Consider the following 10,780-nt stretch of genomic DNA (forward strand, 5'->3'; position numbering starts at 1 on the left):
TGCTGATCATTATCTGTACTCATACCCTGTTGCTAAGGCCTGAAACTCCTTACCTGTATCCCTCAGGTCAATACCCTTTCTCCCATCCTTCAAAACCATTTTGAAAGACTTCCTAGCCAAAAGGTGTCTCTCTTCTTGCTCAACACCAGGATAGACTATAATCTTAAACAATTACCTATTCATACCTTACATGTCCTTACTCTCTCTTCTTCATTCACTTCCTTACTTCTGTCAGTTTTTGTCCCCTGGCTTTCTCTCAAAACATATCGTAAGCCTGCATTTCTATCACTTTGTATTACAATTCCTGTTTGTATTATACTAACTTACTTTTAAGTAAAATTATTTAAACTGCGTATCTTTTTTGTATTTATCTTTAAAGACTGTAAAGTTATTGTTCTTAAAATGTTTCGTAATACTTTGGAGCTTTACTCACCGGGCGTCTGCCAAAAATGGGCTGCTTACCCAATTGGACTTTTTGGTAATCAAGTGTCAGTAAATAAATAATAAAGTACAAATGGTCTCTCTGTATATCATGGAGGGAGACCAATTCATATTCCCCAACGTTATCAGTCCTACTTGCAGTCACTGAGAAATTCAAGTAACTGTGACTGTGCAGAGTTTAGAATTTTATTGTTCATTTTCGGTGTCTTCTCTTTTACAGGTTCGGTCCAGGGTGTTTACTATATAATGCAAATGTTCCTGAGTATTCTTCCTAGTTTAATTTTAGTACAAATGTATGATGCTGCCCTTTTAAGGATAATGCAGTGCAAGTATTAAATTGTTTGGCAGTTGGGTGTAAAATGCTGACATGTTATCATTGTTCCTGCTGTACTTCAGTGTTGTTTGTAATAAAGTTACCTCTTTAATAGACTATACACTGAATCCTGACATTTCTGAGATATTGCTTATTAGAAGTAGTGCATATTTCATAGCATCACATGAAACTAATAAATGGACTTATAAATAGTTTAGTAATGCAAAATCAACCATGAGAAAAAAGTCATGACAAACAGTGAGGCAGGACTTCATTGATGTTTATTCATTCTGGCTGGTATTTTATACTTTTCCCTACAGTTGAAAAGAGTTTTCTGTGGCATATACATTTTTAGTTGGTTTTAGAATTTGTTGCATCGATAATTTCTGCCAGAAGGTACAAGATCTCTATACAGAATTGCCCATAGTTCTCTCCAGCAATCTTAAGCATAAGCAGCCATGTATCTTGATTCTGGAGTGTCATCATAGACCAGCTGGAGCACTGGCTAAAGGGAATGGTCTCTATGTTTGAAAAATGGACTGCTTTGCTCTGTTACATCACTGAAGATGGGCAATCCCCACTGTCTATCAAGCCAGGACCTCTGCGGCCATATTAAATTAGCTGTACATGGTAACAGCTGTTCAAACCAAAGCAACAGTTTCTCTTGGTAACTATGAAATAATTGAGTTCAGAATATCAGACACTTTTGTCAGAAGGTACATGTCACTGTCATCCTCATCTTGCAGAGTTTTTTCATCTTGTTCATCGCAATTTTCATCTCATCTTTTCACCTGTCTTAATTCATGTTTTTTTAAAGTGCTCTTCTAGTTTCCTCTTTGGTATTCTTAAGTTCTTCAAGATGCTCATTGTTAAGACAGTTGTCATCCGTCACATCAGTACACCTTGTAAATCAGTGCATTTCTAATGATATGATATTAAATGTGTGGTTCAGTGTCAGTTGCCTTAGTAACAGTATCACACATGATGTGCCACAGGTCTGCCTTAAATTGTTGTCTGCGCATGTCCTCAACACTCCTCAACATCGACCTCTAAACAGCAAAAGTTAAAAACAGCGAAATGTGGCAGTAACTGGTTGCCTGAGGTCATGGTACAGTGGGAAGTGGGACTTTGCCCCTTCTCAACTGTAGTGTTATCTGTAGTTGGTATACTAAATTAGCAGGGGGTATGGGAAGTGTAGAAGAGCCCCTCTGCAAAAAAAAAAAAAAAAACATGTTTTAGACATTTTTGTTGCTTTTGATTTTTTTGAACTCTTCATGTTTATGGTTTAATGTTTATAGTGTGTGATGATGTGTGCTGTTGACAATTTAATATGGAGCTAGAGTGCCACATCTAGGTCAAATATTCTGGCCTACATACACTTGTATAGTCAAGCTGGAGAGTCATAAATTTAGTTGTTGTCACATGAACTATGTCATGAAATTAGAACTTCAGTAAACTTACATCAGGTATGCATATTGTTTTATGTATTCCTGAAAAAAACTAAACTTTTCTTCAGTCCTTTTACACAGGAAATCAGTTTCAGTCATGTATAGCCTTATCCTGCAAGCATACAGTTTTGATTGCAAAGCTCTGCTGAACTTCAAGATTATCAGATTCCCAGCATTTGTCTACATTTATATTATCTGTATCTTGTGCGTCTAAAAGTAGAACTATTGGTTTGATGGATGCAGTCTTTATCACTGGTGCTACTACAACAGGAAAGAACCACTGGAATTTGTTACCTAGAACTTTATACATTTTAGCCCAGGCAGAAATGATGCAGGATATCTGGAGATCATAATTTTCCAAATTACTGAAATCTGTTTGGATTTGCAGTAACAACTGCATTATATCAGAATTAATTTGCATAACATTGTCATTTCCGTCTGCCAAAACAATTAGGCTGATTCACTCTGTAGTCATTCCTCTCAGTAGCATAGACTTTTTTTTTTTTTTATATAGCCCCTTCCATAATTTGCTTCAATGATGGCATGAAGAGGTTATAGTAAGGAAAACATTTCTGCTATGCCATGTCTGCTTTTGAGGGAATATAAGGAACTACTTGCTCCAGCATTAATTTTGATCCCTTTTGTTTAAGCTCATGCAGAATGACCTCCATAATCACATGGAAACATTTCACTGAATTATTTAAGTAAGGGACAAGTTGCAACTTTGGACAGTCTTCTGTGAAGCTGATGAGAGGAACAGCATTAAGAACGTGAACCTGTGGGTTATCTTGACCTTCCATGGTCTGAAGCAAGGCAGCAGTATCCATCTCATGGAAATTCCTCTGGAACTCAGGAACAATGTCACTAACAAGAGAAACATAATATCTTACTCAGGGGGTATCATAAAGGATCAACAAAACTAAACTGAGTATTTAATTTAGTATTCTTTCCATTTGTTGGTGGCAGACTTCCCACAGTTGCAGACTGAGCCATAATGCCACATCTGTACTTCCTGTCTGGATTTTGAAGCATGTGCATTATATTTTCTTTAATAATGGGAAGTACATGTGTTCTTCCAATACCATAGTAACCTTGTCAAGCACACTCTTTCCTGTAACTGCTTTGCTCTCAAAGTCACCATTTTTAAGGTCATCAGTAACTGCCCAGTCATCACTGTCCCCTAAGTCCATCATCACTGATGATATCTTGGGGGTGAGGGGCAGCATGACAGTATTTTACTTCTTTCTTGGCATCAAAATGGCAGTCTCAGATGGGGTCACAATAACTTCGGGGGCAAGTTGTCTCTTGCATGTTACCAAGATTAATGTTTCCGTAGCTTGAGACCAGTTGCAGTGTAGGTTCCAAAGTGCAGGTGTAAATACTCTGGGAACTGCTTCAGTTACTAAAGACATTTTGGTAACAAACATTTGTTGTAGTTTGCAAGACACCTGGCAGAAGTCTGCAGAATGTTTAAAAATAAGGAAACTAAATTCATATTAAGTATAAATGAAGCCATCACCCTTGTAGCCAGAGCTTGAATCTGAAGGCTTCCTTGATCTTGCATCCTACATTTAATGGTGCCTAGACAGTGGTGTTAATGATTTCCAAAAATCCCATGAAAATCCCAGAAAATATGTAGGGCAGATTCATATAAACTCACATTCTGTGAAGTGACAGATTCAAACAAGAGTTTCAGGACCTCTGGCAACTAGTTACTGGCATCATCATCATCCATGTTTCTTGCAACCTAAGCAGCAAGGCCACAGATCTTTTTCATAGGTAGGTACTAGGCTATCACCCCAAGGGCCTAAGTAAGCCTAGCCATCAAGGTTCGCCACCCAACAAAGTTACTTTCCTGTGCCTCTGTTGAGCAGAGTCACAGAAATGATCCCCGGAGTGTATTTCCTATTTCCCATCCACTCATCAAGATTTTTCTTGAAGAGTGCTAATGAGGAACTTTGCTTGACATAGATGGGTAGCTTGTTCCAGAGTATAGGAAGTCTCTGGGACAGGAATCTATCCCTCCGGCATGTCCTGTTTATTGTAGTCACAAGGTTCCTCATACTTGATAATGTTTCTATCCGGATACTTAAAAGAATCTCATTTTTCATAACACTTTGCAAGTCTAGGGATAGAGCTGGATATAATTCTTCAAATAAATATGACAAAAATTGGTGCAATAAGCCAGTGGCCGTCTGTTGAGCCTCCTTAGCAACAGCCACATTCCTGATAGTTTCTAGAATGAAGGGAATCTTCACCTGGCCTTGGATGCTTGCATAGAATTCATTGGCTTGCTTCCTTAAGGCATTATTAAGTTTCAACTCATGAGTTCTACCCTGCTGTAGCCTCAAGGTGAATTTCTTGAAAGCCATGTCTCAGACACTCAATAAATTATGACTGGAGAAGCAGTCGTCGTCCTCTATTTGAAGCACAAAAATGAGATATTGTAAGCGTAGCAGTTAACAGTACAATGTGGATATGGATGTCAAAATTAAAACAAGGGCACAGTTGATAGTGAATTAAGACAAAAATTAAGTGTCACCATAAAACACAGGAAAATGGAAGGTAATTTTATATTTCACACATACTGAATGAGATCAGATATATCCGAGAAATAAGAAAGATTAGATATATCTTAAAAATAAGCAAATAACTTGAAAGACAAGTTGATCATGTATAAGCCTTGAGAGTATTTAGCTGCAATCTTTAAGGTACAAAGGCAGTGAATGCCAAAGCTTAATTACATTTACAAAGGCAATGGATGCCAAAGCTTAATTACACTGAAGGAATATGAGTTATTGCATGTATCATCTATTTCAGTATTTAAGAATATAGATCAGATAGAGTGGATCTTGCATTGATATGGATGATAGCAAATTAAAAAGTACAGAATATGTGTAGTGGTGCAGAACAGGAAAGAACTGCAAGCTTGCACATACATAACAGTCACAACACTGTATTGTTGAAGGCAGCTAACACAAGAGTACTGTAAACATTATGGGATAGTTTGTGTTTGTTAGGTGCAACTTTGTAACATCTTAAAACTCATCAGGAGGCTTAGTAACAAAACAGACACTGTGGATGTTTTACCAGCCTCTCTGAGTTTTTTAATGTGATTCCTAGAAAAAAAGATATTACCACATTACATACAACTTTCTGTAGCTAGACTAAATGTTTATCTTCCATATGCTATATACCGCCTTTTCCTAGTTATAACATGTGCTATATATTATTTTATGTACATTCTATGAGGACTCGTGCATCACTTTACATTGGCCATGGGCTATTTGTATCAAAATCAGATCTTTATTTACATTAATAAAGGTACATTTTCAGTTCTTAGAATCATGATTATCTCAGTAAATCTGGCTAGTTTCTTTAATGATCTCAGTCTGGTATATTTATTAGCACTGTCTACCCTAGACATCTCATCTTTTTTAACACCTTTATTAAATCATCACTTAAGACATGGGTAGACATACATTAATAGAAAAGAAAACTGAACGTTTTAATATTTTTTTATTTACATACATTGTACCTTACAGGTATGTTTTCTTTCTAGCAATTCTCATTTAGGCCAACATTACATAACTTGCTGAATTCCTGCCTTCCCTTAAACCTCACTCCTTTTCTTCCTGAACATTAATGTGCATGATTTATTCCCACAAATTCCATTTATCTCTAGGTAGTTTCCTCCTTCCCTTTTCTAAAGATACTACTTCCTGTTATTTTCCTCTCTTTTACAATATTAAATACTTCAAATACAGTTGGTTTAGATATTTATTTCTATTTTCTAGTAATAGCTTCTTTAGTAGCCAGTGTAAGTTAACTTAAAAAGGCCTTATGGCTAGACAATTCACATCTCGTGTCCCAGCTCAAAATAATTATTTCCGTTGTCACATCCATCTCAGTATTTCTGTCTGAGCATTCATTAAAGACTTTTTAAAATCTCAGTTCATTGCATTCCCAAACATATGTTCCTAGTCATCTTTTTGAGACATTTCTTGCTGTATTACAGTTTTGCTTGGAAGCATGACTTGAGGGGCTTCTCTGTATACCCTATGACCACAAGAATCTTGAAAGACATTATTTTCTTGTGACTTTACTGGATGTGGGGTGGTATTGTGGCACAGCAAATAGCACTGCTGCCTCACAGCAAGAGAGTCTTCATTTTGATACTCAGCTGGGGTGCTGCCTTTGTGTGGTCTGCATGCCATCGTGTATTTATATTAGTTTTCTGTTGGTGCTCTGTTTTCCCCTAGAGTAATGCAGTAGATGAATTAATGTGCTTCAAGTTGGATTCAGGTGTGTAACATCTCTGCAGCCCTCTAAATGATAATGCAGATGACTGGAAGTGGATGCATACTTACTGTCTGTAGTAGTTCTGGTTGCTTGGTCTCCTTGAACTTCACTGTATTTGCCATATACAGATGTCTGCTGTTCCTTCTGTATAACTTTGTATCTACTCCACACATAGTATAGGAACTTGATTCAGCTGCTTGACCAGTATGTCACCTTTAGGCTAGAAAATGTACCCTTGGGTTTTGTGCTCCCCTGCTTTATGACCTATAGGGAGAAGATTTCAGTGTCTCTTGATCTGAGTTTAGCATTTCCTTTACTATCTGTTTTGAAGATGTCAACAAGCTGATGAAATAAGCAATTCACTTTTCAGCCTTCTGCCCTTTACATTTCAAGCAGTAAGATATCAAGTCCCTGCAGTAAAGTTTTGTTATATTCCAATATGATAGTCCTCATAGCTTTATATGTAGTTCTGTTCATTTGTCCATGAGACTAGAGATAGTATGGATGAGATATTACATATTTTAATTCCCACTTGTGTACAAATCTGAATTCCTGCCCTCTGTGTTGTGAAACATTGCCAAATGTAACTACAGATGTGCCCTTTCTCACAGATTTTAATGCACTAATCATATTTGCACTTGGAGTGTTTGTCAGTTTGACCACTTTAGAGAATTTGGAAGAATACCCTATACATGGCAGATACATGGCTTTCTTATGCTAAAACAAATGCAGGCATACTTGACTTCATGGATGACATAATACTTTGCATTCTGTCATTTCTTTCACTGGACATTTCTTACAATATGAACTGCATATGGCACTACTCTGCACTAATTATTCTCAGTCAGCATTCCTGGCCAATACATTATAGCTCTTACTCTTTCTTTGTACTTTAGCTCTTAATCTTTCTTTGTACTTTACTATTCTCGGCTGTGATTCTTGTGTCATCTCAGGCATTTGTCTTCTCAGCTGATTGGGAACTATTAGCAGCATTGAATATTGAACTTGGAACACAACTTTGTTTTTTGAAAGAAAAATAAGAATTGATTTCCTTTCTTACTAATGATTTTCTCAGGTCAGCCTCCCACTTTAATTTCTCTCAGTAATTTTATTTATAAGTCAGCGTCAGTATATATCTGGAATTATTTTACTTTCCGTCTCTCATTGGTAATTACAATATTATGCACAGCATCTCTAGTTCTCCTAAGAGTTCTTAATGCTCCTGCAGTAAACATACTGTACTTCAGTATACCTGATATGAATAGTTCTTTGTTTTACATTCAGACCATACTGTTGTAAAGAAAGTAACACCCTATGCAGTGTTTGAGGTGCCTTGTATGAGTACTTCCTGAGTAAGCTTTTCAAGTGTTTGGTTTCTACTATTGCTTTACATTACATTATGCACAGTGATGGCAGAAAGAGACAATAAGCCTACCTTGGTGTGCTGTTTTAACTGCCTAAAATGTTTGTTTCCCTCCCTCCATTTCTACCTTTAGCCTTACATTTTTTCACCTGTCATATGACTTGTCAAATGCCACTGTCGATTCTCTTTTTATTATCCATTCTGTGGGTCCATGACCATTTCCATTAAAAAAAAAAGTACTTTCGGAGGCATAACATAATATATTTTGTTATAAAAGGATCTGATTGATTCTACTGAAAAAAGTATATTTTCACTGAAACTGGTGTAAGGAACTGCTGGCCTTTATCCTTGTCATTGTGTATTGATAAAATAAATTCCTGGACTGTTGGAAGTTATTTGTTAAGTTCTTTTTAGGCTCCCGCTAATTCCAAATATTCTGTCTAACTGGTGTTCCCTTACCTTTTCCTCTTTAAGAAAGGCAAAAGTATTAAATACTTGCAATACTCAAAGATGCTGCACACTGTATCTTTTCAGGCTTCACATTTACCTTACTTACAGAAAATAAAAAATACATTTTTGTATCCGAAGCAACAAGTTTTCTTTTAAATTGTATTGCAGTGACAGAATTGCTTGTGGGTGCATCAGGATTATTTTTTTTTATGATTGCAAACTGTTCTTCTAAACACACAAATGTATTTCTTCACTTTTGACATCATGCAGCATATGTTTAGCAGAATGTAACACAGGCACTGTGGATTTCTTATCAACCTCTATGAGTCTTTACTTGGACTCCTTTTAGAAGTAAATATATCATCTGATATCATATTCAATACCTAGACATCAGCATATTTTAAGATGTATACACTAATATGCCAAAAATACAAAAATAGTGTTACATACAGCTGTCGCAAGGTCTTCAGCAACCAAGTATGAAAGATGACGCAGGGGTCATTTTATAGAGATAAAACTGGCAGCTGTTCATGAGTTTGGCTGAGGGAGTAAACTAGAAAACAGTTGCATGACACACATCATGTGATTCATTCTTTTTTGTGATATTTTTAACATGAAGTCAGTATCAAGGAATAAGTCTGCAATGACAGCAAGGTACTGCAGGAAATTAGCTGCTAATTGATTCTGGTTATTTTATTCCAGCAGTCTGTGGGAATAGCAAATGCTCAAGGTTTATTTTTAGAGTCAAAAAAGTTGTATTTAGATTTGGAGACATTGGAAAATGATGATTAGAGGGAAACCTTCCAGAGGGGGATGTGACCATGGTAGACAGGTAAGTCACAAGATGAAGGTACAATATGGATAAATAACAGTAAGATACCGAAATAAGGATGGCATTGGTATGCAAAGAGAGACAAAGAGTTGAAAATAAAACTGGCCTGGACCAAAACACATGGAAGTAGATAAAACTGAAGATGTGGAAAGCAGTAAATATACTGTGAGTAGCTGGTAAGCTAGCAAAGTGTCAGAAAAAAACTGAAAAAAAAAAAATCAAAGTTTGTAAGTAGAAGAGAATGATTAACAAGGTCAGAAGATTTTTCAGGAACTTTAATGCAACCACACTTGAAAACCAGACATCAATGAATGTTGTGACTTAAGACATCAGTTTAGTCCTACATTTTAGGTTAGCAGTCTTGTTCCTGGGCATAAAATGCATTTTTAGGGACAAATTGTAATTCAGGAAAGTTGTGCTTTGTTCTGACCTCAGATAATTGCTGTATCAGTAAGCTCTTGGAGGAAAACACCCTAAACAAATTAAAGTCAAGGATCACAGCACTGAACAAGTGCCTTTTACATGTTTAATATTTCCCAGATGACAGTTAACATAGGATGGTTTCCAGTCTGCGTACACTTGCACCCCAAAATTGTTCCATACAAGAGATAGGTTGTACACGGATAAAGTTCATGTAGTCAAACAGTTATTAGACAATCTACAAAAGTCTTGCCTGCATAGAATGTAACCATTGCAGATGGATGACCCCTTGACCCCTACCTAATTTACTTATTTATTGATATTTGATTACTGGGAAAGTCAGACTGGATAGAAGCCAAAGACTACTCGTAAAACCCAAACCAAGAAATAAGTTAAATATTTTATGTATTTATATATATATATATACAAAGACTTGCGTATCTTATTTGTTCAGGTGGTTTAGTAATCAATTTAATTATTTAAATGTGGTCAGAATTGATTGGTTCTAGGTTAATTAGGAGGCTATTTAAGTACTGGTTGCCTATGATATGTTAGTTGTGATTTATTCAGATATTATAGGATGAAAGTGTTTAACTCGTATTTTTATTTTTGTGTAATAAAGTTTTATTATTATATTTCCCTTGCCTGTTTAGTGTAGTACTGCCAAATGGGTAGAAGCTCATTTTCAGCAGAGGCCCAGGGAGAAAAACTCCAAATTATTACAAAACATTTTAAGAACAATAATTTTACAATTTTCAAAAATAATACAAAAACATCTGCAGTTTAAATAATTGTGACAAATTATACATAATATAAAAACATTGGTTAAAAATTGATACAAGGTACATGACAATCACTTAATATTTACAGAAATTTTAGACAGTTTGTAGAGAAATTAAAGGTAAATTATTCTAATACAAATAGGAATTGCAATAACAGGCTTATGGTATCTGTAGAGAGAAAGTCAGGGAAGAGAATTAGATAGCAATTAGGAAAGAAGTGAAGAAGGGAGAATAAGGAGGTATGGGTGGCCACGGTGGTGCAGCGGTTAGCATTGTCGCCTCTCAGCAAGAGGTTCTTTAGTTCGATTCTCGGCTGGGGTGCCTTCTGTGTGGAGTCTGCATGTCCCCCTGTGGTCGTGTGGGTTTCCTCCGGGTGCTCTGGTTTCCTCCCACATCCCAAAGACATGCAGTAGGTGGGTTGGACACTTT

The 10,780-nt window shown here is 36.3% G+C and overlaps 1 pseudogene; it reads right to left on the reverse strand.

Annotated features, from left to right (window-relative positions):
- Positions 1 to 1,259: 1,259 nt before the first annotated feature.
- LOC122796899 lies at positions 1,260 to 3,979 on the reverse strand (annotated as a pseudogene).
- Positions 3,980 to 10,780: the final 6,801 nt, after the last annotated feature.

This window comes from Protopterus annectens, chromosome 3.part0, assembly GCF_019279795.1.
Source record: "Protopterus annectens isolate FY-2018-M chromosome 3.part0, PAN1.0, whole genome shotgun sequence".
Classification (NCBI taxonomy): domain Eukaryota; kingdom Metazoa; phylum Chordata; order Ceratodontiformes; family Protopteridae; genus Protopterus; species Protopterus annectens.